This window comes from Saimiri boliviensis, chromosome 5 (assembly GCF_048565385.1).
Source record: "Saimiri boliviensis isolate mSaiBol1 chromosome 5, mSaiBol1.pri, whole genome shotgun sequence".
NCBI classification, from domain to species: Eukaryota; Metazoa; Chordata; class Mammalia; order Primates; family Cebidae; genus Saimiri; species Saimiri boliviensis.
This window is the reverse complement of record NC_133453.1, coordinates 107,069,399-107,096,524: the sequence shown is the minus strand read 5'-3', so window position 1 is coordinate 107,096,524 and position 27,126 is coordinate 107,069,399.

Genomic DNA, 27,126 nt, shown 5'->3' with positions numbered 1-27,126 from the left:
AAATTTTCACCACTGAAGTGCTTCTTTGTGTGACGAAATGAGGTTTTTCTTTCTGAGCATCAGTTTCTCTTGACATAAAATGTGGCTTATAACACTTATTTTATAAAATCGGTGAGGGAAAGGCAATGGGCCTCTGGTCAGATTCCAGTATCGGACTCTCACACACCCAGTGGGCATGGTGGGGCTGTGATGTGTGCTACCAGCACTGCTTAATCTGGGGACAAGCATAGATGCGGGGCAGAGACCAAAAGCAAAGCAGAGCCTTTCCCTGGCATGCTGCGCTCCCCACCTCAATGTCCCTGTCACACTTCTATCACTCTGTCCCCAGGCTGGCCTGGAATGCCTACATGTCTGTTTCCACATATGAGGACTGTGATGGATTCCTGCCTCCATTACCAAGTTGATGGCACAGAATCTACCGTAGAACATGGGCTCCAAACATTGTTATTGAACCGAAGTGCAGGCCCCAGTGTGAAATTTGAGGGCTATGACTAAACCTCTTATAGGCAACTAGACAGGAGCTTCCATTTAAACAGAAAAGCACCCAGGTTAGCCAGGAGGGAAAACCCATGTGTGGCTTTGGTGGCCAGTGGGAAGCTACTATGCAGTATTAGCAGATGTGTGCATGCATGCCCCATCTCTTAAAACTTCTCATAAACTTAACACTTTCAAACAGAATGGAGTAACAGAAACTGGGTTTGCCCTCTTGTGTGAAAAATTTAAAAAACAAAACACTAAAAAAAACACACACACACATGTGAAGCAGGGATCTCAAGACACTGGACATTCGACAATGAAACATGGATCACACATTAGAGTAGGTGTATGTTTAGCTTCTTACAAAACTGCCTAAATGTTTCTGACAGTGGTTGTACCACTCTAATTACTTTACTTTTTCTCTTTTGACATATCCACCAGCAGTATATTAGAATTCTAGGTTCTCCACATCCTCACCAGCACTGGTTGGTAGGACTTTTTCATTTAATCCTATTAATACGACAGTACTGACAGCTTATAATGGTTTTAATTAGCATTTTCTTAATAGATTATGCCCTTATATCACTAAAAAAAAATCTTTGCTTAACCCAAGATTACAAATTGTTTCATTTTTGTTGTCTCATAGGAGCCTTTTAGCTGAGGCTTCACATTAGGGCTATGATTCACTTTGAGTTAAATTGTGTGTGTGGTATGAGGTATGAGTCCTTTTAATATATTGTTGAATTCCATTTGATATAATTTTGTTCAGAATTTTGGACTCTATACTCATGAGGGATCTCATGTTATAGTTTTCATGTTTTTAAAACAACATTTTTTGTGATAGTATAAAAATGATCTCTCTTCCATCCTATTTCTTGAAGATAATAATTGAAAATAAACCATCCATTCAGGTAAAATGAAGTTTCTCATAGTATTGCAATTTCTGTTTTTATCTGTTATTTTCCCAAATGAGTTCTGCTAGTGAGGAGAGGAAGGTCAACTGTAGTTTTACCGTAGCTTACTATATAGCTTATTTAAATTTGTAAATGCGGTGAATGCAGGTGTATACTCTGAACTATGTTCCTGTAATTTAGCTAGGTATGCCAGTGTAATTAATTGAGCTAGGTGTGCTGGTATAATTAATGAAGCTAGATGTGCTGGTGTCATTGAGCTAGGTGTGCTAGAATTCAGAATTCTTTTTTCACCACGTCTGATGGAAGGCATGGTAGGAAATCTAGATTACCTCCCTCCGGCTTACACACTAAATCTTCAGGTTTGCGTGGCTAGTGTTGATGTTACATTAATTGGCTTAGAGCAGGATAGATACTGCATTCCAGCCAGAGCAACCACAGAAACAGAAAATGGAGAGTCAAATGAGCAGCTTACCTAGAAGCTGATCTTCCATCTACCGTATTTTAAAGGCAAGAGGGAAAAATCCATGAAGCCAGCACACTATAGATGAATCCAACCTAAAATTAAGCCATGGTGAGTGCCATCTTTTGATGGTTAGTGTAACCAAGGGAGGCATTTGAGTTATACTTTTCTTGCCCTGGACGCTATCTTTGGACTCGATGACTGTCTCTGCCTCGGAGAAAGTAACCAGCCAGAAAAAGAGCACTTTCGGGTCCCATTCCAGGGGATGCATGATGCAGTGGAAAGAGCATGAGATATGGAGTGAGTATCCTACTTGCCAGTGGCGTTGGGCAAGCAACTTCAGCACTCCAAGTGCATTTCTCATCTGAGGACTAGAAGCAATTCTCCTACTTCACTAGACTGGGCTTGGCATGCAGCTAGGCTTCAAAGCCAGCGCCTCTGTCCGTAGAGCTGAGTGGCCACCATGTGAACCTGCCGCTCCCCATATGAGTCTTCATAAGGTTTGCTAGCACCTGCCTGCACCTTCCTGATCTGGAGCAGCCCCAGGTGAGCTGAGCCACCCGTCAGTCCCGTTGTGCAGTGGGGGAGGCTCTGGCCCACATGGCTTGTCCCTTCCTGCTGGTGCACGTGCCGGGTCCTGCTCCAGAGCACATGCTTGCGGAGATGCTGAGGAGGAGCTCCACCAGCCTTGACTCAATGCTGCCCATCATTTTTATGAACATTTCAAGAGCCAAATTCTGGCTGAAGGAAAAAGAAAACATATATTTTTATAGATCTTTACCCCAGAAATAAATAAATCAACCTTTCCTCTTTCTGAATAGCATGAAAAATGTTTTTGCTTTAGTGGAAACCTTGTAATAGCTGTCTTGGCATTTTGCCATCAGCAGCCGTTTATAAGCTAAGGTCTCAGACAGAGATAGATTGATTATTTTTTTTCTTACTTCAAAGCCTCACAAAAGATAGTGTGCCTGAGAGTTTACTGGGAAAACAGGATTTGTCACCATTTCTAAAGTTGTATTATTTTATGACTAACAGTTTAAAGCTGTGAGTAATAGTTTTTTTATGTTTCCTTGACTGTTTTGATGACTATGCTAATTACATTGTAAATAGAGGCTGAGATCCTTGGAAAGTAGCAGCTTTATGTTATTTCAAGGTAAAGGACTTGTTCAGCATCATTAGAGCAGGACTCATTTTCCCTCTGTGCAAGGAAAAGCAAAACAAGCCTTTCAGGAAAGGCCCTGCACACTCATTATATTTTTACACATATGAAAGCTCATATTTGCAGCACTAGGAGGCAAAGGTTTCCATCTATAGATGCACAAGGCCGGCAGCTGTGTGTGTTGGAAGGGTGGGAGGGTGTGAGGGGGGCAGGTGCCAGCTTTTAGGGTGCCTCTCTAAAAGCTGTGTGAGTCTGTTCCAGCCCACCTTGGAAGTGTGTGCAGATCTCACACTGCGGCCACACCCACATGACCTCCCCTGGGCTCTCCCGGCACTTGTAAGATCCCATATGATGAGCCAGAGCAGGTCTCTAACTTCTTTGCAGTGATATCCCCAATGGGGCGCACAAGCCAGAAGATAAAAGCACCGTCCCTGACCTGTCACTCTCACCCCCAGACCTAGAGGGCAGGGTTCGTATTCCATCCCTATGCCCTGCTGTGGGATTCAGCGTGGGTTTCTTCCCACCTTTACTTCTTGTTGCCCTGCCTCTCCTCACTAGAGGAGGAAGCATGGTGCTCAGAGGTGTGCACTGGGGCCCACGTCCCTGCACCTGTCCCATAGAGACCAGCTCCTGTGATGGAAACGAGTGTCCTGGGGTTCGGCTCTTCTCTCTCCATGACGCCCAGCTGTCACCAGACATGAACCTCAGGTCTTTCCAACAGGGTGCACTGGGCTCACCCCTTTGACTTTTCATTGGATGGTGGTAGCGTGGAGAGGGCCTGGCCTAACATCTGGATTGGTGATCCTCTTCCACAGTACATACCTGTGGCTGGCTTGGTTTGCTGGCCAAGTGCTGGCCTCCTGGCTGTCCGCATCGGGCAAAGCCACATGGCTAGGTGTTGTCGATGGGGCACCTGCAGAGATGCTGTATGTCATGTGCCAGCTGAGGCTGCTGAGCATTGGGTGAGCGGAACCCTCCATCCATTTTTCCCCATTGGCAGCTGGGTGATGCCACGAGAACCTAAAAGCCACAAAATGGCAAGGCCGCAGGGGATGCAGCCTGAGGGAGGACTGCCTGTGCAGGAGCAGCCACCGTGGACTTTGCCGCAGTGAGGGAGAAGGTCTATTAGATTAAGTCACCGAGATCTGCCGGCAGCTTGGTGTAAGGTTTATTGCCGATGTAAAATGAGGAAACTGAGGCAAGTATGAGAAAATGAGAAGCCAATTTATTCAGCTCCCGGGCAAGGTTCTGTGGTCCAGGAAGGGGCCAGAGAAGTCGTGCCCAGCTGCTTAGGTCATGGGGTTTTATGGGATGGAAGGCGATTGATTGGCTATTGGGGAAACAAAGCGAAGGCAATTTTATTGGCTGTCAGGAAGCTGGAAGTGCCGGAAACTAGTTGCCATTGGTAGGCAGGTGGGACTTTGGGTAAGTGGGCCTTGATTGACTGCTGGGGAAACAAAGTGAAGGCAATCTTATTGGCTATTAAGAAGCAAGAAATGCCTGGAGCTAGTGGTCATGGGTAGGCGGGCCTTCCAGGGGCATACAGAGCAGACTGCTACCAGGAAGGGTCTAATGGGGCTTCTTTAAAAAGATTTTCCTGCAGGGTTTATCAACAGCGGGCTGGGGGTTGAATGCATAATTTAGTGCTGAATGTGGGCTTGCTTCTGGTATGCAGAGGCGGGTGTGGGAAGCCCTGCAGCAAGGCCAGATAACCGGCTTGGGTGATGACGCAGTTATCAGACTGCAGAGAGAGATGGATGTGTCCGTTTAACCCTCTGCGAGGCAGCCGGCCTTACACTTGGTAGGGCAGGTAATACAAACAAACTTGGAGAATACACTGCCAGGAGGGTCTGAACTGAGTCCAGGCTCTGCCACGCAGGCTGCAGTCCTGCAAGCTACTGCACGCCTCTGAGCGTATGCAACCAGGGCACAATAGGGATTTGTGAAAATCATATACAAATCGATGTTTCTCAGTAGACTGAGATGAGAATGGGATGTACTGCCTGCAAAATGGGAAGAACTTCACCACGGAGGCCATGGACAGAGCCAGGGCTCCCCCAGCACCCCTGGCCCGAGGCGGCAGTGTCAGGCGGGTGTCTCCACGTCACAGTTCAGCCTCGCACAGTCGCTGTCTCTGAGTGCCACCTTACTTCCCTTCACGGATGATCAGCTTTCACTATGCAACCAAATTCGTAAAATCAGAGCTGCCAACAACACCTGCCTGTTACATCTTAACAACGTAGGATGTGAGGTAGGATCCATCCATTTGCTTTCAAGTTCCCAAGTTTGAAGTGGCAGGACTGGGCCAGGGGCAGGGCCTGTGTTTGGAGCAGTCAGCTGCAGCAGGTAGGGTGGGTAGCAGGCGCGGGGCTGCATCATGAAGGGTAGCTCTCTCCTGGCCACGCTCAATGCCCACGATGCAAGGCTGACCGGCAGACCTCTCAGCAGGACAGGATAGCAGCAGGCTCAGCGGCACACAAGCTCTCCTTCAGCCCCCGAAAGACTTGCAAGTCCTGGATTTCCAACCGCCTAACGGGACTCACCATGACTTGTCTGAAGTTGGGTGTTGGTGGCCCCAGCCAACTGGCCTCCCTGGGATCCCTGCTGTTGCCAAAGGTGGCACTTCTCAGCCACCCAAGCTCAAAACCAGAGATGGGTGCACTTCTACACTCTCTAGCCAGTCCCCAAGTCTTCCTATTCTCTGACCAGTCCATGGGGTTTCTGCACGCACTCAGCAGCTGGCTGCCTTTGGCAGCCCCCCTCCACTTATCTCACTTCCCTTCTTCCCACGATCAGGTCTTCACATAGTGCTCCAGGAAGCCCCACATCCCGCCAAGCTGCCCGGGGCCTCACCATGCGTGTTCATGCTGCCACATGTTCCTTGTGCAAGCCTGTCTGCTCCCCGACTGTACTGTGCCTTCCTAAAGGCTTTGTGGGTCGCTAGCTGTCCCCTTGTGGCTGTGTTTAACCATCGACGTAGCAGGCGCCCTGATATGCCTGTTAGACTGGACACAACTCTGGGAGAAGAGCATGAAAGGCATTCAAAGCATCCTCTCTTTCTCTCTCTCTCTCTCTCTTTTTTTTTTTTTCCCTGAGGCAGTTTCACTCTGTCACCCAGGCTGGAGTGCAGTGGCGTGATCTCGGCTTACTGCAGCCTCTGCTCCTGGTTTCAAGAAATTCTCCTGCCTCAGCCTCCTGAGTCACTGGGACTATAGGCGTGAGCCACCATGCCCAGCTAATTTTTGTATTTTTAGTAGAGACAGCGTTTCACCATACTGGCCAGGCTGGTCTCGACCTCCTGACCTCGTGATCCGCCCACCTTGGCCTCCCAAAGTGCTGGGATTACAGGCTTGAGCTACAACACCCAATGCCAGAGCATCCTCTCCTTTTCCTCCTCACCTATGGCTTCCTTCAGCTGTGCTGGTTGGAAAGCTTCCTTTTGGCTCACTTAATCCGACTCTGGCCACATAGCCCGCAAGTCCCCCATACCCACCCAGCGCTCAGCCCTCCACAGCCTCAGATGCTCTGTAATTTCAACGTTTCATGTTTCATTGAACCTCTGTGGAATGTGCCTGGCCTCAGCATGTCCACAGCACAGTGTAGGGACGGGGCAGGTGCACACAGCGCAGTTCACCAGTGTGGGTGGTGGTGGGGGCGGCGGGGGGGGGGGGTGGGAATTAAAGTGACTTATTCCAAGAAGACAAAGCTTGAATAAAGGAGGCAGCACCGTGTAACAGCAAAGAGCCTGCGATTCGGGAAATTTCACTGGGAATTGTCCCTTCCCACCAAGTGCCACTGAAGGATGCACTGACTGCCCCAGCTGCTGCATCTGTCAGAAGAGGTTAATAAGAGGGACTGGGCCCTATGCAGATTAAGTAGCTTTGTGGCTGCAGAAGCAACATCAGGGCCTGAGGTAGAGGGAGACGCAAGGACTGCTGGATAGCCCCATGGCTGCCTCGGCCCACCCTTCTTAGCGGAATGATGAATATGAGTGTCCCATAAAAGCTGAGCAAATGCTGTGTTAATGATTCAATAATTTGCCATTATAAAAGGTAATAAAACCACTAATGTATACATCAGGTTTATTCCAAGTGCTCTACATAAATAGCTTAATTGTCAGAACAGTACTAAAAGTAGGGCTACCAGTATCCCTGTTTGACAAGCAAACTGCATCAACAGAGTTTAAGTGACTCGCCCAAGGTCACCAGCTTTGCCAGGCAGGTTGGAATTTGAGCCCAAACACAAAGCTCCCGACGCAGCGATCCTGAGCAGAAGGCAGCGTGCACCGCCTCTCCTTACGGGTTCGTAGCCGAGGAGTGGTCGACTCCCCGCACAGCCCGGGTGTGTGGTAGGCTGTGCCAGCTGGGCATGTGTAGTGCCTCTATGATGTTCACACAGCGATGATGAGATGGGCTAAGGATGCATTTCTCAGAACGTATCCCTGTCGCAAAGCAACACATGACTGCGTATCACTCATAGTAACCAACAATCAGTCTCATTTTTTAAAAATCACCGTATCTAAGGAAATAGTGTGAAACTTCACCTCGAAAAAGGAGGAAGCATCATCAATGGAGTAATGAATCCACAGAAATGGTGTCAGGCAGCAAGGGAGAGGCTGGAGCCAGAGCAGAGGGGCTCTAACAACCTGTTCACTCTCCAGTCACACCCGACTTGTACCCACACCTCTGATGAGAGCTATGACCAGGCTGGACACAAAGCAGAAGGCACCATCTCTTTTTCCAAAACCCACCCTGGCCAAGGAAGGAAACTGAAACGGATGTGTGCTCTGCAGTCTTAGCCTTCTTGGCAATGCTGACATTTACTGGCCCCGTTGATGCTGATTTGGTGACGACATCCTGGTGGCTGTGTGCTCTTCTTTTCTCAGTGCAAGAGGCAAGAAGCTGTGTGCATCTGAGCAAGGGTCTTTCCTGGCCAGTGGGGACTTGCCCTTGACCACTGTATTCACCTCATCTGCACCTGCCTTTCAAAAGCATGGTGCTATCTTTTATCCTTTGATCTGGAGATAGGGAGCAAAATGTGATTTCCTGAAGCATTTTCTAGGCTGCTATGCAAATTTTTTGTTGTTTTTCCTGAATGGAAAGTGTGTGTGGTTAATGTTTAATAGCACAATGGCAACATGGCTCCATCACGCCTTCCTGAGCCTTGGGTGTACAGTCCTCAGCCCTGTGTCCAGCCTTGTCTTCTAGAAGACAAGCAGAGTTTCCTGACGAGGCCCCCTGGCTTGTCGTGGGACAGAAGAGAGGTTCAGAGTGGAGCAGCCTCCAGCCCAGCTTTGCTGCTGCTTCACATTCTCTGTGTGACCTTGGGCAAGTCACTTGGCATTTCTAAATCTCAGCTGCTTCACTTCAAAAATAGAGCTAGCATTGCCTACCCTGCAGGGCTGCTATGATAATTAAGCAGTTGAAAGTATGTCACAGGCTTAGCCCCGTGCTGAGAATTCAGCCTCATACCCCACAGATGCTGTCAAGAGCTGCTGGTTTAGGCACCAGCAGGAGGCAGGGCGCTGGCGTGGATGAATGACGGTAAGGATCACAGTCCACCGCACAGATGGCCCAGGCTATAGCCCCTCCCTCAAGGCAGTCACTTCTCGATTTTCTCTTGGTGCTGTGGCTCCCACCCATGGCAGGCCACTCACACTCCTGGGGGCAGCATGGTGTGGGGCGGGGCAGGACACCTCAGGCGCTCCACTCACACCCGGTGCTCTCCTGGAATGCCTTATCTAGGGTGTAGGGACACATTGGCTTTTAAAGTGTTTCCCAGGCCACAGTCAACCATCGTCCACCTGCATGCACAGAGTCAGGACGGCTCCACCTACCCCAAACTTTCACCATCTGCCTGAGTGAGGTCAGCCTGGCAGGGTAAACTGCCCACAGCCCCCACATGCTGTCGCATCACCTCTGGTCCTGCCCTGTGTTCTCATTGTCAGTTCAGAAAAGAGGTGTGATGTAGGAAAGGCTGCAGAAGCGTGGTTTTGTTCTCAGTGCCATTTCAGTGTGTGAGGAATGAGCTATGCCAGTACTAGAACCTCTTAAACTCCCCAGTGCCATGCCTTTCGCTCTGGCAGAGGGAGGGAATCAATGCTCACAGCCGAATCGCAGCCTCCTCATCCCCGCTGTCAACCCTGGGGCCTCGGGGCTGAGCCTTCCCTGTCTGCCCAGGGTTCACTTCTCCACTGAGGCAGAGAGGGTGCCAGTCGCCGTGTGTGCTGGGCAGTGCCTGCACCGAAGGCGTCTGTCAGCAGAGCAGACAGCCTGACACAGAAACAAGCTGTTCAGACAGAGATAAGGGCTGTGGAGCCCAGGGCTCAGCCTGCTGGGAGCTCAGGAAGGCTTCATAGGAGCTGGAGCCTCTCCAATCATCTGGGTCCCTGGCAAGGACTTGGAGGGCATCTTATAAATTCTGAAGCTTTCAGGAGAGGAAAAGGCTCTTTGGCATGGCTCAGAAGGGAGCTACATGGAGAACGTCACTGTGGGGAACATATTTTCATTATTCATTCATTTGTTTAAACAAATGCAGAGGCCTGCCTTTACCAGGCCTCCATTCTGGACCAGGACTTATATTAGATATGGGGAATAAAATGAGAGGTTGGATGTGATCTCTGTTTAGAATCCAGTGAGGCAGATGGAAGTAAAAACCAAAAATCACATGATTGAATTTCACAGTCACCTTTCAGCACCGATGACACCCTTGGTAGGAGGTTTCTGGCTATGAATGTGAGAAGGCCCCGGCAGCCGCTTTCTTGGCAGTCTGGCCTTGTGCCGGGAGACTATGAGTAAGGTGGGTCCTGGGTGCCCTGAGAACTTGGGGAAGGAGTTGTCACTCCTGGAGGGAGGGTGATTGGTTCCACTTATCAGAGGAGTGGACATCTACGCCAGATCTTAAAAGGGGAGTGGGGGGTTACAGTGAGGATGGATGACTGGGGAGGGCATTTCAGACTAAGGGACCAGCTGTGCAAAGGTACTGAGGCACACACAGGGGCTGTGAAGTTACTGGGCTCCTAAAAGCCCTGCAGGGAGCTGGGTGGGCTCACAGGGTTGAATCCTGAGCCAGCACTTCAGGGACTCACCTGAGCCATCCCTGAGGGTAGAGGCTTCAGGGATGGTAGAGCTTCCTCTAAAAAAGGTGGTAGGCAAGGCACAGGAAGAACAGAACTCGCCCTCTCTCAACCCTCCCTGCACGTTCCTGGTATTTCGTGGCACATGCTAGTGAGCACACCTGCATCCTGAACCCGGAGCGGACCCAAGCAGGTGAGCAGCCCATGAACCTTCACACCCTAGCTCTGCCACGTCTGCCTCAGACTGTGAGTTCATAAACGCTTGTTAACCATGAATTGAAAACTGGACACCTTTCCCTTCTCATGGAGGGCGGACCTTCTGATAAGTCCTGAGTCACTTTAAGGGAAGGAAATACACTATGGGGACAAAAGTCTGCTGTGCAAATTGAAGTGCTGTAGGGAACGGTTATCGGGAAATTAAGCTGTGAGGATTCAGAAGAGAATTGCTTCTCCAGCCGAGCTGGCATGTATTATCAGGGGTCCTTGTTCTATCAACACTTATTCGTTGAAAAGTTAAACACTGGAGAAAATTAAGCAAGATCTTTCAAGTTTTCAAAGTCACTCGGAGCCAATATTCAAAGACATCAAGTGCCTGGCATTTCATAGCTATGGAATTAAACAAATGTAATTTGCAGATCTTCTACAAGGTTTCATAATGAAATGTAACTTTAAATATTTCAGTCCCCAGAAAGATCCCAGCATTGCTTCATAGAATAAATTAGATAAAAACATCCTGGATGTCTCATTAATTTTTATCTACCTGAGAAACAAGATTTCTTTTGACATGTCTAAAGGAATTCAGTTAATGTCATTTGCATCTCAGCTGCCTCTGATGGATTCCAAGAGTGGGCTTCATTCTGACTTGAGTTTCAGAGTTCTCAGATGGTCTTTAAGAGGTGGAGGTGTCTCAGGGAAGTAAGAAAAGATATGAAATTATAACCAGAATTCTGAAGCTGTAGCACAGTATCAGGACTGGAGGGAGGGCAGGGCGTGTGGCTCCTCTTGGCGCCTCAGCCTGCTGGGACTGTGTTCCTAACCCTTCCACACTGTGACAGGCAGAGCAGGGTTCAGTTCTCAGCAGCTTGGGCTCTGGTTGGAATTTTAATGGTCATCAATTATGTGTTTTATGAATGCATAGCTGCTCATCCCAAGGTGCATCTGAAGGATTATTTCCAGAGAGGCAGTGTCATCTGGGGTGCTACCCATAGATCTGGGGGCCTAGAAGATTAGGGTTTCAGTTTCTCTTCACAATGATTGAGGCCTCCTGGCATCTGCACATGTGGTCATGAGACTTTATAGCTCCCTTCCTGTCACTCCGTCACTCTGGGCTTGGCCATGTGAGAACAGGGACAGTGGCAAAGCTGACAAAAATCAAGTCTTGACAAAGAGTGTATGCATTTCACTCTCTCTTGCTTCTGTGTCATTGCTATTAAAAACAAAAACAATAACATACAACAAAAATAAAACCCACCCAGGCCCCCAAGAGAACATGCCTGGGCTGGCCCGCTGAAGGAGTGAGCCAGTCAAGAGCAGTAGAGGTAGCTGTCCCACCTGCCACAGAGTACAGAACTCCCCTCAGCAGCAGCCAACATCTACATGGGAGGCGGAGTCAGTGCTCACTGTGGTTCAGCAGTGGTAAATTACCATCACAGCCAATGGGAAACTCAGAAATTTTGAGCAAATCACATGAAAGCAGTGAGCTCCTGAGAGCATGCATACACACACCCACATGTGTGTGAACACACACACGCACACACACACACACAGAGCTTCTCTTTGGGTTGCTGTAAGTGCCAAGATAATGTACTTGGCACTGAGTAGGTCTCCAGAAAATGAAGTCACTCTGCCTGTTGCCCTGCAGTCACATTCTCATAGGACTTTTCCTGTGCTTCTCCTCTTCAAATAGTTCTCCATTTGTTATCTGATAATGGAGAAAATTATCAGATTTACTAATGTACTGTTCAAAAGGTTCTGCCCATATCATTTTCTCTATTTTCACAATAGAGAAATAGACTCCTTACGATAAGGTGGACAGGGCCAAATTAAAGCATAGGGGAAGGTGATAAATGGCATTTCAGCTAAGAGTCTGTGAACAGTGAAAGCAAAATGTGTAGCCACCTAAGCGAGCAAGCTTCAATAATGAAAACTTATTACTTGGAGATAGCAGGCCAAAGGATTGGCAAGGGGACAAATACAATTGGTATTTAGGCAAGTGCTCAACTAGCAGATGTGCTGAAGAATGGATTCATTGAGAAGATACGGAAAATACATCAATAAGGACCTGTACCTTCCGGCTTGGTTTTTTGGGACTCAAAGGGAGCATGGTAGGAGACAGGTTTAAAATGAGACAGTAGACCAATGTTGGAGCCCTACCTCCCTCCTCATGTTCTTAATCATTCCAACAAGGAACAACATGCACAGAGCTTTGTAAAAAAAGTAAAATCACCGTTTCTTCTCATATGAGACAATTTGAGTCATTCTAAATATGAGAATAGTGAAACACCTTTAGAAATAGCCACACTAGAGCCTTTGTTATATTAAAAAAAAAAAAACATTTATTTTGAAATAAATATAATTTCACAGGAAAGTGCAAAAGAATGTCCAGAGAGACCTTAGATACCCTTCACCCAGACTCTCGCAATGTTTACATCTTGCAAAACCATAGCACAATATCCCAACCAGAAAATTAATATGATGCAATCCATCAAGCTTATTCAGATTTCACCAGTTATATGGATTTGTGTGTATGTAGCTCAATGCCACTTTATCAAATGTGAAGCTTTGTGTAATCACCACCACAATCAGGATACTTAACTGTAAAATCAGCACAATACTCCCTCATGCTGCCCTACATAGACACATGCACCCTGCCCCTCCACATAGCCCTTGACAGCCACTACTCTATTGTTCATATCTGCAACCTTGTTGTTTCTTGAATGTCCTATATAAGGAATCCTGCAGTTAGTATTATTTTGAGATTGGTTTTTCTCTCCCTCAACATAACTTCTATGAAGTTTATCCACAGAGCTGTGTGTGTCAGTCAGTATTTTGCTCCCTTTTTGGCTGAGTGCCATTTCATGGTACTGATGTACTATTAAAACAATAAATTTTACTATTAATCTACTGAAGGACATTTAGGTAGTTTCTGGTTTGGGGCTATTTACAAATAAAGCTGTTATTAATATTTGTGTATAAGTTTCTGCCTGAAAATAACTTTTCATTTATTAGGATGTATGCCAAGAGATCAATTGCTGGGTATTATGGAAAGCTTGTTTTTAATTTTGAAAGAAACTTATAAACTATTTTCCAGAGTGGTTTTACTATTTTACATTCCCACCAGTAATGTATAAGAGATCCAGTTTTCCTGCATCCTCACCAACACTTAGTGTTATTTAGTTTTTTATTTTAACCTTTCTGATGGTGTGTATTAATACCTCATTTTAGTTTTAATTTGCACTTATCTAATGGTAATGATGTTGAACATATTTTTATGTGCCTATGTGGCATTTAATCTCTTCAGTGAAATGTCTGCACATTTCTTTGCCCCTTTGCTTTTGAATTATTTGTGTTTTCCTACTGAATTTGAGAGGATTTTAAAAATATATTCTAGACATGAGTCCTTTCTTGGATATGTAATTGGCAAATATTTTCTTCCTGTCTGTAATTTGTAACAGGGTCTTTCAGAGACTGTTTTTAATTTTGATTAGGTCCAATTTATTTTTTCTCTTATGCATTGTGCATTTGGCTTCAGGCTTAATATCTTCTATGTTTTATTCTAAAAGTTTTACAGGTTTCTGTTTTACATTTAAGCACAGTGATCCATTTTATTTTAATTTTATATAAGGTATGATATTTAATTTTATATAAGATATAAAGTGTAGCTCACATTTCCTTTTTTTGCATATGGATATCCAGTCACCCTAGCAACAGTTATTGAAAAGGCCATTCCTCCTCAATGGAGTTGTTTTTGTTCCGTTGCCAAAAATTAATGGGACATGTTTGTGTAGATCTACTTCTGGATTTTCTGTTCTCTCTCATTGATCCGTATCTATCCCTCTGCCAGCACCACAATGCCTTGATTATTGTAGCTATGCAGCAAGTCTTAATATTGGGAAAGCAATTTCCACTTTACCTTTTTCAGTTGCTGTTCTGGATATTTAGAGTGTTTCCCTTCCCATATTCGTTTTAGAGTATGTTTGTCTCCATCCTCAAAACACCTTACTAGAATTTTGATAGAAATTGTTTTAAAACTACATATCAATGTAGGGAGAATTGCCTTCTGTATGATATTAAATCTTCCAATCCTGGGACATTGTGTGTTTCATTAAGCACTTAGGTCTTTGGTTTCCAGTATTTCATTTTTTGAGGAAGTATTGTACTTGATGTGCATTATTTTTTCACTGTCAGTATATAAAAATGGAATTTTGTTTTGCATGTTTGTCTCGTATCTTGTGACCTTGCTGAACACATTTATTAATTCTGGGAGATTCGTTGTTGTTGATATTGTAAAATCCCTTAGTATATTCTACATAGACAATCATGTTGTCTGCAAATCAAGAACATTTTATTTCATCTCTTCTGTTTTTATGCTGTTTATTTCTTTCCTATGACTTACGTTGATGTCAAAATCTTCTAGAACTGTATTTAATCTGCGTGATGAGACATGTTATCTTCATTCCCTTCCCAATATTAAAGAAAAAGCATTCAGTCTTTTACTATCAAATATATCAAATATAATGTTATCTGTAAGTGTGCTGAACTTGAGAAAGGCTTCCTCTTTTCCTAGTGTAACTACAGTTTCATGATGACTGAGTTGTGAGCTTTGTCAAATGTTTTTTTCCTCATCAATCGATGTGATCACGTTTTTTCTTTACCCGGTTAATATAATCAATTACATTTTTTTTTTTAATATTGAACTAGTCTTGCATATCTGAAATATATTCCACTGGTAGAAGGTACAGGACTGTACATACATTAATGGGTTAGGTATGGTAAAATTTTACTAAGGATTTTTGCATCTACAGTCTTAGATATTGTTCTCCAGGGTTGTGTGTGTGCACTGGCGCCTGAGTGTATCCATTCACCTGTGTGTGTTTGTGTGCTGTTTGTCTTGGCAACAGGATAATTCTGACCACATAAAATGAGTGCAGAGGGTTCCTTCTATTTTCCAGAATAGGTGGTACAAAATAATGTTAATTCTTTTAAATGATTGGTAAAATTCTGCAGGGATATCATCTAGAACTGAAAACTTAGAGGACAGGGGTAATTACAAATTCAATTAGTGTGATGGTTATAGGACTATTCAAGTTATTTTTTTATTTTGACTGAGTTTGGGTGATCTATGGAGTTTCTTTATTAATTGGTCCAGTTATCCTTTTGATGTCTACAGAATCTGTTGTGATATCTTTTATTTTATTTTAATATTGGTATTTTGCTTTTTAAAAACAATCTTTGTCAATCTTACTAAAGTTTTATCATTTTTTTGAAATTTTAGAACAAACCTTTTTGACTTGCTGATTTTCTCTGCTAAGTTTTCCTGTTTTCCAAATGCTTTCATTCCTGCCTGTCTTTATTTTTTGTTTTCTCATCCTTTGAGTTTATTTTGTTCTTCTTTTTCTAGCTTTGAGGTAAAAATATACATTGCTGACATGAGGTCTTTCTTCTTCGCTAATGTGATTATTCAGTGATATATGTCTCCCTTTCAGCACTGCTTTAGCTGCCTTTCACAGATTTTGATACACCATACTTTAATTCCATTCTATGCATATTTTTTGATAGTTTTCCCTCATCATTCTTAGAAGTGTGTTGCTTTCACAAGTTTTTAGAGTTTTTCTTTTGTCTTTCTGATTTTTATTTCTAATTTAATTATCTTAATGCTAGGGAACTTGCTCTGTATTATTTTGATTACTGTTTTATATCATTAAGGTCTGTTTTATGACTAGAATATTATCTATATTGGTGAATGGGCAGTTAAAAAGGATATATGTTCTCCTGTTGTTGAATGGAGTGTTCAACAAATGTTCAACAAATGTCAATTAGATTTTGATACCTCAGTGTTGTCCAAGTCTTCCATGTCCTTGCTGGTTTTCTCTCTATTAGTTCTGCAGTTCCTGAGCGAGGAGTGTTGAAGTCTCCAACTATGCATGAAGACTTGTCTATGTCTCCTTTCAAGTCTACCAGTGTTTTCTTTCACGAATTTTGAAGCTCTATTGTTTGATGCATATACATTTAGGATAATTATGTGTTCTTAGTGGGTGGATAAATTTTTTTCTCTTTCAGACGGAGTCTTGCTCTGTCACCCAAGCTGGAGTACAGTGGCACTATCTTAGCTCACTGCAATCTCTGCCTGCCAGGTTCAAGTGATTATTGTGCCTCAGCCTCTCAAGTAGCTAGGACTACAGGCCCTCATCACCATGACCTGCTAAATTTTTGCATGTTTTTAGTAGACACTGGGTTTCGCCACATTGGACAGGCTGGTCTCGAACTCCTGATCTCAGGAAATCGGCTTGCCTTGGCCTCCCAAAGAGCTGGGATTACAAGCCTGAGTCACCACGCCCGGCCGATGGAACTATTTTTATCATTAGGCAGTGTCATGTTTATTGCTAATAATTTTCTTTACTCTGAAATTTTCTTTATGTGATATTAATATATACACACATTTTATTCTCTGATTGATGTTTGCATTATATATTTTCTCCCCTCATTTTACTTTCAACCTACTCAAGACATGTTTGAGCCTTGAGTTTCTTGTATAAAGCATATGGCTGGGTTGTGTTTATTTCATCTACTCTGACAATCTGTTTCTTTTAATTGTTGTTTTAGGCCATTTACAAGATATAATTTTTGATATCTTAGACATACATTTTTTATTGTATCAATTGCTTTTGTTTAATCTTCTGATTTTTTTTTCTTGAGTCTGTTACTGGAACATTTTTGAGAATTTTATTTTGATTTATTTACAATAATTTTGAGAATGGCAGTTTATGTATTTTTCTTAGCATTTGCTTTATTTATTGCTATTTACATATGTAAATGATTACTGCCTACTAGTGTTCATGTATTACCACTTTGTGAGAAGTATAGAAACCTGACTTCCATTTAAGTTCCTTTACTTCACCACGTTTTACATAAATTTCCCGTGTCCTTTTTATACACTGAGCACCATATCAGATAATGTTACTTTTGTTACAATCATAAAACATTATCAAATAAACTCATAAGAAGGACAGTCTATGTTTGCTTCTACTTTTACAAATTCCATTATTCTTTTTTCTTTCCTGAAGGCCCCAGGTTTCTCTTTCTATTTTTTTTTCCATTTTTTGGTAAATCTTTCTTTACATTTTTCTAAGGAAAGGTCTGTTAGTAATAAGACTTTGTACCTTTTCTTCATCTGAGAATATCTTTATTTCCTTTAATTCCTGAAGGTTGTTTTCACCAATATGGGATTTTCAATTGACAGTTCTTTTTTTAATTTAAAAAAAAAAAAAAAAAAAAAACCTGAAAAATGTTGAGCCATTTTTTCTGGCCTCCATTGTTTCAAGTGAGAAATCTGTTGTCATTCAAATTGTATTCTCCTATGGAAGTGCATCATACTTCTTTGGTCACTTCAGAAGTTTCAATATGATGTGCATGGAATGAGTTTGTATGAGTTTATCTTACTTGGGGCTCTCTCCGTATCTCAGATCTGTGGGTTTATGTCTGATTCTATATTTGGGAAATTTTGAACCATTTTATTTTATCAAATACTTTTTCAGCCACAAACTTTTACTTCTCTTCTTCTGCAACTCTGATACAAATGTACATCATTGTTTTAATTGTCTCACTGACTCTTTAGACTGTTCAAGATTTCTGTTTCTTTCTTCTCTGTTGTTTAGATTGAACAAATACTATTGATGTGTTTTCAGGTTCACTGATTGTATGATCTGTCACCATGACTGTAATATTTTGTCCATCCAGCCTTTTTTTTTTTTGAGACAGAGTTTCTCTCTTGTTACCCAGGCTGGAATGCAATGGTGCAATCTCGGCTCACCGCAACCTCCGCCTCCTGGGCTCAAGCAATTCTCCTGCCTCAGCCTCCTAAGTAGCTGGGATTACAGGCATGCACCACCATGCCCAGCTAGTTTTTTGTATTTTTAGTAGAGACAGGGTTTCACCATGTTGACCAGGATGGTCTCGATCTCTCGACCTCGTGATCCACCCACCTCGGCCTCCCAAAGTGCTGGGATTACAGGCTTGAGCCACCGTGCCCAGCCCATCCAGCCATTTTTAAACTTATTTTATTTTCAGTTATATAATTTTCATGTGATTCTTATAAACCTTCTGTTGTTGATGTTTTTTCTAGTTTTTTTATTTGTTTCAAGAGATTTGTAATTGATTATTGAAGAATATTTAAGGAGCAGCTTTAAAATCCTTGTCAGATGATTTCAACATCTAATGCATTTTGGATGGCATTGTTGGATTCTCTTTCTCATCTCACTTGTGGTATACTAGTTTTTTTCTTTTTTTTAAATTTTACTTTAGATGCATACTGTATCTTGCACTTCTCCCCATGTTATCCCTCCCCACCCACCCCACCACCCTCTGTCTCTCCCCTACCCCCCCAACTGCCCCCAGTGTGTGATGCTCCTCTTCCCGAGTCCACTTGTTCTCATTGTTCAACACCACCTATGAGTGAGAACATGTGGTGTTTGGCTTTCTGATCTTGTGTCAGTTTGCTGAGAATGATGGTTTCCAGATTAATCCAAGTCCCTACAAAGGACTCAAAATCATCATTTTTTATGGCTGCATAGTATTCTATGGTGTATATGTACCACATTTTCTTTGTCCAGTCTATCATTGATGGACATTTGGGTTGGTTCCATGTCTTTGCTATTGTACACAGGGCTGCAATGAACATATGTGTGCATGTGTCTTTATAGTAGAAAAACTTTTAGTTCTTTGGGTATATACCCAGTAATGGGATTGCTGGTCAAATGGAATTTCTATTTCTAGGTCCTTGAGAAATCACCACACTGTCTTCCACAAATGTTGAACTAATTTACACTCCCACCAACTGCAAGAGTGTTCCTATTTCTCCACATTATCTCCAGAATCAATTGTCTCCAGATTTTTAATGATCGCCATTCTAACTGGTGTGAGATGGTATCTGAATGTGGTTTTGATTTGCATTTCTCTAATGACCAGTGATGATGAGCATTTTTTCTTATGTTTGCTGGCCTCATATATGTCTTCTTTTGAAAAGTGTCTGTTCATATCCTTTGCCCACTTTTGAATGGGGTTGTTTGTTTTTTTCTTGTATATCTGTTTTAATTCCTTGTAGATTCTGGATATTAGCCCTTGTCCGATGGGTAGATTGCAAAAATTTTTAAAGCAACTTCAGCAAAGTCTCAGGATACAAAATCAATGTGCAGAAATCACAAGCATTCCCATACACCAATAACAGACAAACAGAGAGCCAAATCAAGAGTGAACTCCCATTCACAGTTGCTACAAAGGGAATAAATACCAAGGAATACAACTAACGAAGGATGTAAAGGACCTCTTCAAGGAAAACTACAAACCACTGCTCAACGAAATAAGAGAGAACACAAACATATGGTAAAACATTCCATGCTCATGGTTAGGAAGAACTAATACCATAAAAATGGCCATACTGCCCAAAGTATCTATGGATCCAATGCTATCCCTATCCAACTACCAATGACCTTCTTCACAAAACTGGAAAAAACCACTTTAAACGTCAAATGGAATCACAAGAGAGCCCACATAGACAAGACAATCCTAAGCAAAAAGAACAAAGCCAGAGGCATCACACTGCCAGGCTTCAAACTTACTACAAGGCTGCAGTAATCAAAACAGCATGGTACTGGTACCAAAACAGACATAGACCAATGGAACAGAACAGAGGCCCCAGAAACAACACCACACATCTACAATCATCTGACTTTTGACAAGCCTGACAAAAAAAGCAATGGAGAAAGGACTCCATGTTTAATAAACAGTGTTGGGAAAACTGGCTAGCAATGTGCAGAAAGCAGAAACTAGATGCCTACCTGTCACCTTACACTAAAATTAACTCCAGATTGGTTAAAGATTTAAATATAAAACCTAATATCATAAAAACACTAGAAGAAAATGTAGCCAAAACCATCCAGGACATAGGCATAGGCAAGGACTTCATGACTAAATCACAAAAAGCAATGGCAATAAAAGCTAAGATAGACAAATGGGATCTAATTAAAATTCAGAGTTTCTGTAAAGCAAAGGAAACAATTATTACAGTCAACCAGCAACCAACAGAATGGGAAAAAAATACCAGTTCTTTTTCATAAGTGATTTTTCTACTATATTCTATACATATTGCCTATTGTATTGGGAGACTCTTGATCATATTAAGTCTCTTAGTTTAGTAAATAGCTGTTTCATTTATTCTTCTCTACTTCATTCTTCAGGTGTTACTGTACTTAAATAAAAACAGTACGTATTTCCCTTTCTCAAGAAAGAGTGAGGGAAAGATTACTTATCTAAAATAATTACCAAAATCTCTACCTAGCCTTGTTTTGCAAAATCTGTAATTAACTAATGATTTTTTTCCTTGGACTGATATGTGGATTTCTTCAGTTATCTTTCCTTATACTGAATTTATACCTTTTAGTGTTTAACATTTATGGTAAAAATAGTTATTTGGCCGCTATGGTCATTGACAACTGAATTCTGTGAGCTTTAATGTAAAGGAGAATGCTTATTCCTCCCAGAAGTCTATTTGGTGGTTCCTGGGAAACAAGAAGACAAAATAAGGGCACATATGTCAGAAACAGTAGTGAGAGAAAGACTGTTGGAGGAAGACTATGAAGGCAATAGAGTTTGACTTCAAATTCTCTTGGGCTCCACCCTGCTCAAGGTGGAAAGAGGGGCTGTCTCCAGCCCTAAGGAGCCCCTCAGCACTCCCTACCACATAACCAGCTTTATTTTCTTATTATGAGGTCTTATTATCTGGTATTTTGGAATGCATTTCTGTGTTTGTGCTCTGTCTCCCTGCATTGGCATAAGCCCTCTGGGTGCAAGATGCTTGTCTAACTACTATAACCTTTGAAGAGACAATGACCTCAGGAACAGACTCAGATGGGACAACCATGCACAAGCTATCAGGGAATTTAAAATAATTACGATTAATATGTTAAGAGTGCCAATGAGAAAGAATATAATATGCAAGATCAGATAGAAAATGTTAGTAGAGAAATGGAAACTGTAAGAAATAATCTAAAGAAAAATTTTGAAATCAAAATAACAATAACAAAAATGAAGAATACCTCCGATGGGCTTATCAGTAGACTCAACACAACTGAGTAAAAAATTAATAAATTTCGAAATAGGTTCATGGAATCTTTCCAACTGTAACACAACTAAAATACAAAAAGATAAACAAAAATAACCCTGAGAAACCCAAGAACTGTGGGTGTTACAAAAAGGTGTAACATACATGTAATTGAAATAGCAGAAAAAGAGAAAGCAAACCATAAGAAATACTTGAAGCAATAATGGCTAAGAGTTTTTCAGAATTTACAGGCACCAAAACACACATCAAGGAGGATCAGAGAACACTGAAGACACTGAGAAAATATTGAATAAAGCCAGGAAAAGAAAAATCTCACCTTACTGGTATAAAAATAAGAATTAAAATGACATCAGACTTCTCTTAAGAAACCATACAAGCAAGAAGAATGTGGAGTGAAACATGTGAAATGTAGGGGGGAAATACACCATCATAGAATTTTACATCAAATGAAATTATATTTAAGAAATAAAGGAGAAATAAAGATTTCCTCAAACAATAACTGAAAGAATCCATTATCAGCAGATGTTCTCCACAAGAAATGACAAAACAAGTTTTTCAGACAGAGAAAAAATACACAGGCGGAAACTAGATACACATATAGGAACAAAGAGTATCAGAGAATTAATAAATGAAGGTAAAACAAAATATGTCATTATTATTGTTCTTCATTGATCCAAAAGCAATATACTTAAAACCATATACTTAATATATGGTACGAGTGATATACTTGATTTTTTAATAGCATATAAACAAGTAAAATGAATAACCGCAAGGTCCAAGGGATGGGAAGAGAAATTGTAAATATAAGGTACCTACACTTCAAATGTTCAGTGGTATAGAGCTATTTAAAGGTGGATTTAGATGTGTAAAAATGTATACCACAGACTGGCAACAGTGGCTCACGCCTGTAACCCCAGTGTTTGGGAGGCCAATATGGGAGGATTCCTTGAGCCCAAGAGTGCAAGACAAGCCTGAGCAACAGAGTGAGATCCCATCTCTGTAAAAATATATACATATTTTTTAAATTATCTGGGCATGGTGGCATGTCTGTTGTCCCAGCTACTCGGGAGGCTGAGGTGGCAGGATCGCTTGAGCCCAGGACTTGGTACTTGGGAGGCTGAGGTGGCAAAATTGCTTGAGCCCAGGACTTGGAAACTGCAATAAGCTGTAATAGCACTACTGCACTCCAACTTGGGTGACAGAGTGAGAACTTGTCTTAAAAAAAAAAAAAAAAAAGTTGAACAGAGTGGCTCATGACTGTAATCCCAGAACTAAGGGAAGCTGATCACTTGAGATCAGGAGTTTCAGACTAGCCTGACCGACAGTGTGAAACCCAGTCTCTACCCAAAATACAGAAACAAAAAAAACAAAATAGCTGGGCATGGCAGCACATGCCTTTAATCCCAGCTACTTGAGAGGTTGAGGCAGAAGAATCGCTTGAACCTGGCAGGCAGAGGTTACAGTGAGCAGACAACATCATGCCATTGCACTCCAGCCTGGTGAGCAAGAGCAAAAATCTCTCTCAAAATATATATATGTGTGTGTGAGTGTGTGTATGTGTGTGTGTGTGTGTGTATATAGCAAATTCTAGGAAAATCACTATTTCTTGAAATATAAATGACATGTTGAGAGAATATAATCTGAAGTCATATTAAATGTTCAGTTAAAACAAAAAAAAAGGCAGAAAAAGAGGGAAAAGAAAAAGCAAACACAGCAAATAGAAAATAGTTACACACTAGAAGATCTTAATCTAGCCGTATTGACAATCACTTAATGATTTAAATGAACCAATTAAAACTCAGAGATTGTTAGAGAGGATTAAAGTAAACTGCCTATATGCTGACTATAAGAATTCTATTTTTTATCACAATTCAGGTTAATAGTAAACAGATTGACTGACATATGCCCTGCTAATACCAATCAAGAGAAAACTATATTCTGACCTGACTACTTTTGGAAATGAGTGGAGACAGTAGGACTAAAGGCAAAGGAGACAGTGCATAAGCACTCTAATTGGTAAATTTGATTTTCACAGAACTGTTCAGTTAACAGTTCTGAAATGACTATGCATAGTGGAATTGAAGTACAGGGATAGCAGAAGGTGAGAGCCAGTTTTCTCACTTTCAGAGAGGGAAGTTACAGGAAAGAAAGGCTGGAATGGGTCATTTGGACACATGGTACTTCCTTGGCATTGGAGAAGGGAGTTGAAACTAATGTTTGGCTTAACATCCATATAGATTAATTCATATGGAAATGTTGTAGATAAACCACTGCTCAAGGAAATAAGCAGACACAAACAAATGGAAAAAAAATTCCATGCTCATGGATAAGAAGAATCAATATTGTGAAAATGGCCATACTACTCAAAGTAATTTATAGATTCAACATTATTCCCATAAAGCTACCATTGACTTTCTTCACCGAATTAGAAAAAAACTACTTTAAACCTCATATGGAACCAAAAAAGAGCCCATGTAGCCAACACAATCCCAAGCAAAAAGAACAAAGCTGGAAGCATCACACTACATGACTTCAAACTATACTACAAGGTTACAGCAACAAAAACAGCATGGTACTGGTACCAAAACATATATACAGACCAATGGAACAGAACAAAGGTCTCAGAAATAATATGAGACATCTACACCATCTGATCTTTGGTGAACCTGACAAAAACAAGCAATGGGAAAATGATTCTCTATTTAATAAATGGTGTTGAGAAAACAGGTTAGCCATATGCAGAAGACTGAAACTGGAGTCCTTCCTTATACCTTATACAAAATTTATATATAAAATTTATAAGTTTATATACAAAGTTTATATAAACACCTTATGCAAAATTTTACACAAAAATTAACTAAAGATGGATTAAAGACTTAAACTTAAGACCTAAAACCATAAAAACCCTGGAAGAAAACCTAGGCAATACCATTCAGGACAGGACATAGGCATGGGCAAAGACTTCACGACTAAAACACCAACAGCAACAAAAGCCGAAATTGACAAATGTGATCTAATTAAACTTAAGAGCTTCTGCTCAGCAAAGGAAACTATAATCAGAGTGAACAGGCAACCTACAGAGTGGGAGAAAATTGCTGCAATCTATCCATCTGACAAAGGACTAATATCCAGAATTTACAAGGAACTTAAACAAATTTATAAGAAAAAAACAACCCCATGAAAAAGTGGGTGAAAAATATGAACAGACACTTCTCAAAAGAAGACATTTATGTGGCCAAGAAACTTATGGAAAAAAACTCATCATCACTGGTCATTAGAGATATGCAAAACAAAACCACAATGAGATGCCATCTCATGCCAGTTAGAATAGCGATTATTAAAAAGTCAGGAAACAACAGATGCTACAGAGGGTGTGGAGAAATAGGAATGCTTTTACACTGGTGGTGAGAGTGTAAATTAGTTCAGCCATTGTGAACTGTGGTGATTTCTCTAGGATCTAGAACCAGAAATACCAGAGAAATATCACTTGACCCAGCAATCCCATTACTGGGTATATATCCAACCCAAAGGATTATAAATCCTGGGTTGGATATATACCCAGTAATGGGATTATAAAACACACAGGTATGTTTATTGCAACACTACTCACGATAGGAAAGACTTGGAACCAACTGAAATGCCCATCAATGATAGACTAGATTAAAAAAAATGGCAAAAATATACCATGGAATACTATGCAGCCATAAAAAAACATAGTGGGCCCAGTAGGTCCTCAAACTCACTCTGTTATTCTCCCTGTTTCTGATTCCCCAATTTCAGAATGCATAATTGCAATAGGCGTACTCAGCAGTTGGAAGAATCCCCACATCAGTTCCCTGACCTGTGGAGTGAGGGTTATTATGGTGAGAAATTCTAAATGGAAGCCACTAGAACTGCCTCTGTGTAGTGAAATACCAATCCAAAATCAATGCCACCATTCTTTGAAGGGCTCAAAGAAACCAGTGCCACAATCAGAACTTAAAAGATGCGGAGGTTATGATTTTCTACCACCTACCCATTCAGCTCATCCATTTAGCCTGTATGGAGCATAGATGGGTCTTAGAGAATTACGGTAAATCATCGTAAGCCTAAGCAGGCAGTGACTTCAATTGTAGGTGCTATTGTAGATGTGGTTTTATTGCTTAGGTAAATTAACACATTCTCTGGTACCTGCTATGTAGCTATTAATCTGGTAAATATTTTTTTCTCCTTATCTGTTAATAAAGACCATCAGAAGCAGTTTGCTTTCATCTGGCAAGGCCAGCAATACACTTTCACTGTCCTATCTCAGGGTACATCAACTCTACAGCTCTGTTATAATCTAGTTTGCAGGAGTCATGATCACCTTTCTCTTCTACAAGATATCACAAGGAGTCCATTTCATTGATAATATTAGACTGACTGGACCTAGTAAACAAGAAGTAGCAACTGCTCTAGACTTGCTGGCAAGATATTTGCATTTCAGAGTGTGGCAAGCAAATCCAGCAAAAAAATTGAGGAGGAGAAGGGCACAGTGGCTCATACCTGTAATCCCAACACTTTGGGAGGAGAGGTGGAAGAAGCACTTAAGCTCAGGAGTTTGAGACACACAAGGGCAGCAAAGACCCTATCTTTACAACAATTTGAAAATTATTCAAACATGGTATAACATGCACCTGTGGTCTCAGCTGCTCAGGAGACCAAGGTGGGAGGATCACTTGAGTTCAAGAGGTCAAGGCTGCAGTGAGCCACAATCATACCACTGTGCTTCTGCCTGGTGACAGAGCAATATCCTGTCTCAAAAGAGAAAAAAAAAAATCCCAGGATCTTCTACTTCAGTGAAACTTCTAGGGGTCCAGTGTTATGAACATATTGAGATATTCCTCCTAATGCAAAGAATAAGATATTGCATCTGGTCCCTCCTACAACTGAAAAAGAGACACAACCACTTGTGAAATTCTTTGAATTTGAGAGGGAACATATTCCTCATTTGGGTGTGTTACTCAGGCCACTACCGAGTGGCCTGAAAAGCTGCTAGTTTTGAGTGGAAACCAGAACAGCAAAAGGCTCTGCAGCAGGCCCAGGCTGCTCTGCTGCTTGGGTCACATGACCCAGCAGATACAATCATGCTTGAAGTGTGAGTGGCAGATAGCGGTGCCACTTGGAGCTTTTAATAGGCTCCTATAGGTGAACTGCACAGCAGGCTTTCAGAACTCTGAAGAAAACTCCTGCCATCCTCTACAATCCTTTCGAGAAGCAGCTCCTGGTCTGCGGTTGGGCCTCAGTAGAGACTTAACACTTCACCATGAGCCACCAAGTTACCATGCAACCTGAGCTGCCCTCATGAACTGAATGTTTTCCGACCCAGCAAGCTGTAATGTTGAAAGTTCACATAACACTCCATCAACAAATAAACGTGGTATATGTGTGATCAGGTCTGAGCAGCTCCTGAAGTTGCATGAAGATGTGGCCCAAATGTCCATGGCCCCTGCTCCTGCTACCCTTCCTTCTCTCTCCCTGCCTGCACCTATGGCCTCAGAGGGAATTTCTTATTATCAACTGACTGAGGAATAGAAGGCTTGGGCTGGTTTAAAAAGGGGCATACAGGCACCACCAAAAAGTGGGCATTACAGCACTACAGCCCCTTTCTGGAATCCCTAAAAGACAGTGTCAAAGGGAAATTCCCAAGTGGGCAGAACTTTGAGCAAGGGACCTGGTTGCTCACTT